General features: G+C 45.2%; 1 pseudogene; it reads left to right on the forward strand.

The window, feature by feature from the left end:
- Window positions 1-311: 311 nt before the first annotated feature.
- Window positions 312-1,553, forward strand: LOC149972074 (uncharacterized; annotated as a pseudogene).
- The last annotated feature ends 1,752 nt before the right edge of the window (window positions 1,554-3,305 follow it).

Consider the following 3,305-nt stretch of genomic DNA (forward strand, 5'->3'; position numbering starts at 1 on the left):
CCTTAACTGGATTTCTTATGAGTCCGGATTAGTGTCCCGCTCCTTGAAAGCAGCAGCTCTCGCCTTTAGCTCAGTGCGGATGTTGCCTGTAATCCATTACTTTTGGTTGGGATATGTACGTACGGTCCCTGTGGGGATGACGTCGTCAATGCAGACTTGTTTCCGTGCTGCTGTGCGTTTTGTTGCCAACCTTACTTTGCTACCTGAAACTTTATGGTTTTTACTTTTTTATTACTGTTTACATTTTTAGTTTTTCCCATCACTCAACTTTTTTTCATTCAACTTTTTCACTCCGGACGTTTTATCTGGATATGGTTCGTCAAGACATCCAACAGCCAAAGCTAAGTAGTAACATTAACATGATGCCTTCTAATTGCAGTCGCTGTACTCATAATATACAGGAGAATGATCACCTTATGGCGAGGATAGCTGTGCTGCAAGCCCAGCTTCAGACGCAATCGTTGGGCAAGGGTAATTTCAGTGTGGGAAAGGATGAAACAGCGTCTGTGCCTCCAGTAAGTACAGATAGTAACGTTAGTATAAATCCCCTCGCATGGTCCCCGCAGCCGGACAACTTTCTCATGGCTTCTGGAGGGAAATGCTGTAGGAATGCTCAACCGGTGTCGGTCATTCAGCCGACAGAAACTTTCAACCGGATCTCCCCATTAAGCAGCGTGTCGGAGTCAGAGGCCGAGCCTTCTCTTGTCTCTACTCCTCCGGTTACGGGGTCTGAGACGCCGAAGGCTCCCACCATTAGCTCTGACAAATTGAAAACCCTAGTCATTGGCGACTCCATTATCCACAGTATTAGACTTCAAACGAATCATCCAGCGATCATACACTGTTTACCTGGGGACAGGGCTACCGACATTAAGGCTAATCTGAAGATGGTGCTGGCCAAAGCTAAAACTGCCGAGTGTTGAGAGTATAGAGATATTGTTATCCATGTTGGCACCAACGATGTTAAGATGAAACAGTCAGAGGTCACCAAGCACAACATAGCTTCAGCGTGTAAATCAGCTAGAAAGATGTGTCGGCATCGAGTAATTGTCTCTGGCCCCCTCCCATTTAGGGAGAGTGATGAGCTCTACAGCAGTCTCACAACTCAATCGCTGGTTGAAAACTGTTTTCTGCCCCTCCCAAAAGATAGAATTTGTAGATAATTGGCCCTCTTTCTGGGACTCACCCACAAACATGACCAAGCCTGGCCTGTTGAGGAGTGACGGACTCCATCCTAGCTGGAGGGGTGCTCTCATCTTATCTACGAACATAGACAGGGCTCTATCTCCCCTAGCTCCACAATGAAATAGGGTGCAGGCCAGGCAGCAGGCTGTTAGCCAGCCTGCCAGCTTAGTGGAGTCTGCCACTAGCACAGTCAGTGTAGTCAGCTCAGCTATCCCCATTGAGACCGTGTCTGTGCCTCGACCTAGGTTGGGTAAAACTAAACATGGCCGTGTTTGCCTTAGCAATCTTACTAGAATAAAGACCTCCTCCATTCCTGCCATTATTGAAAGAGATTGTGATACCTCACATCTCAAAATAGGGCTACTTAATGTTAGATCCCTCACTTCAAAGGCAGTTATAGTCAATGAACTAATCACTGATCATAATCTTGATGTGATTGGCCTGACTGAAAAAGCCAAAATTGAAAAAGCCAAACCTTGACCCAGAAAATATAAAAAACTATCGGCCATATCGTATCTTCCATTCCTCTCAAAATGTTAAGAAAAGCTGTTGCGCGGCAACTAACTGCCTTCCTGAAGACTAACAATGTATACAAAATACTTCAGTCTGGTTTTAGACCCCATCATAGCACTGAGACTGCACTTGTGAAGGTGAATGACCTTTTAATGGCATCAGACTGAGGCTCTGCATCTGTCCTCGTGCTCCTAGACCTTAGTGTTGCTTTTGATACCATCGATCACCACATTCTTTTGGAGAGATTGGAAACCCAAATTGGTCTACACGGACAAGTTCTTGCCTGGTTTAGATCTTATCTGTCGGAAAGATATCAATTTGTCTCTGTGAATGGTTTTTCCTCTGACAAATCAACTGTAAATTTCAGTGTTCCTCAAGGTTCCGTTTTAGGACCACTATTGTTTTCACTATATATTTTACCTCTTGGGGATGTCATTTGAAAACATAATGTTAACTTTCACTGCGTTGCGGATGACACACAGCTGTACATTTCAATGAAACATGGTGAAGCCTCAAAATTGCCCTCGCTGGAAGCCTGTGTTTCAGACATAAGGAAGTGGATGGTTGCAAACTTTCTACTTTTAAAATCAGACAAAACAGAGATGCTTGTTCTAGGTCCCGAGAAACAAAGAGAAATTCTGTTGAATCTGACAATTAATCTTGATCGTTGTACAGTCATCTCAAACAAAATTGTGAAGGACCTCTGCGTTACTCTGGACCATGATCTTTCTTTTGACGAACATATCAATACTGTTTCAAGGACAGCTTTTTTCCATCTACGTAACATTGCAAAAATCACAAACTTTCTGTCCAATAATTATGCAGAAAAATGTATCCATGCTTTTGTTACTTCTAGGTTAGACTACTGCAATGCTCTACTTTCCGGCTACCCGGATAAAGCACTAAATTAACTTCAGTTAGTGCTAAATACGGCTGCTAGAATCCTGACTAGAACCAAAAAATGTGATCATATTACACTAGTGCTAGCCTCCCTACACTGGCTTCCTGTTAAGGCAAGGGCTGATTTCAAGGTTTTACTGCTTACCTACAAAACATTACATGGGCTTGCTCCTACCTATCTTTCCGATTTGGTCCTGCCGTACATACCTACACGTACGCTACGGTCACAAGACGCAGGCCTCCTAATTGTCCCTAGAATTTCTAAGCAAACAGCTGGGCAGGGCTTTCTCCTATAGAGCTCCATTTTTATGGAATGGTCTGCCTACCCATGTGAGAGACGCAAACTCGGTCTCAACCTATAAGTCTTCAATGAAGACTCATCTCTTCAGTAGGCCATATGATTGAGTGTAGTCTGGCCCAGGAGTGTGAAGCTGAATGGAAAGGCTCTGGAGCAACGAACCGCCCTTGCTGTCTCTGCCTGGCCGGTTCCCCCCTCTCCACTGGTATTCTCTGCCTCTAACCCTATTACAGGGGCTGAGTCACTGGCTAACTGGTGCTCTTCCATGCCGTCCCTAGGAGGGGTGTGTCACTTGAGTGGGTTGAGTCGCTGACATGATCTTCCTGTCTGGATTGGCAGCCCCCCCCCCCCCCTTTGGTTGTGCCGTGGCGGTGATCTCCGTGGGCTATACTCGGCCTTGTCTCAGGAT

Source organism: Oncorhynchus mykiss, chromosome 25 (assembly GCF_057628025.1).
Source record: "Oncorhynchus mykiss isolate SJ-2025 chromosome 25, ASM5762802v1, whole genome shotgun sequence".
NCBI classification, from domain to species: domain Eukaryota; kingdom Metazoa; phylum Chordata; class Actinopteri; order Salmoniformes; family Salmonidae; genus Oncorhynchus; species Oncorhynchus mykiss.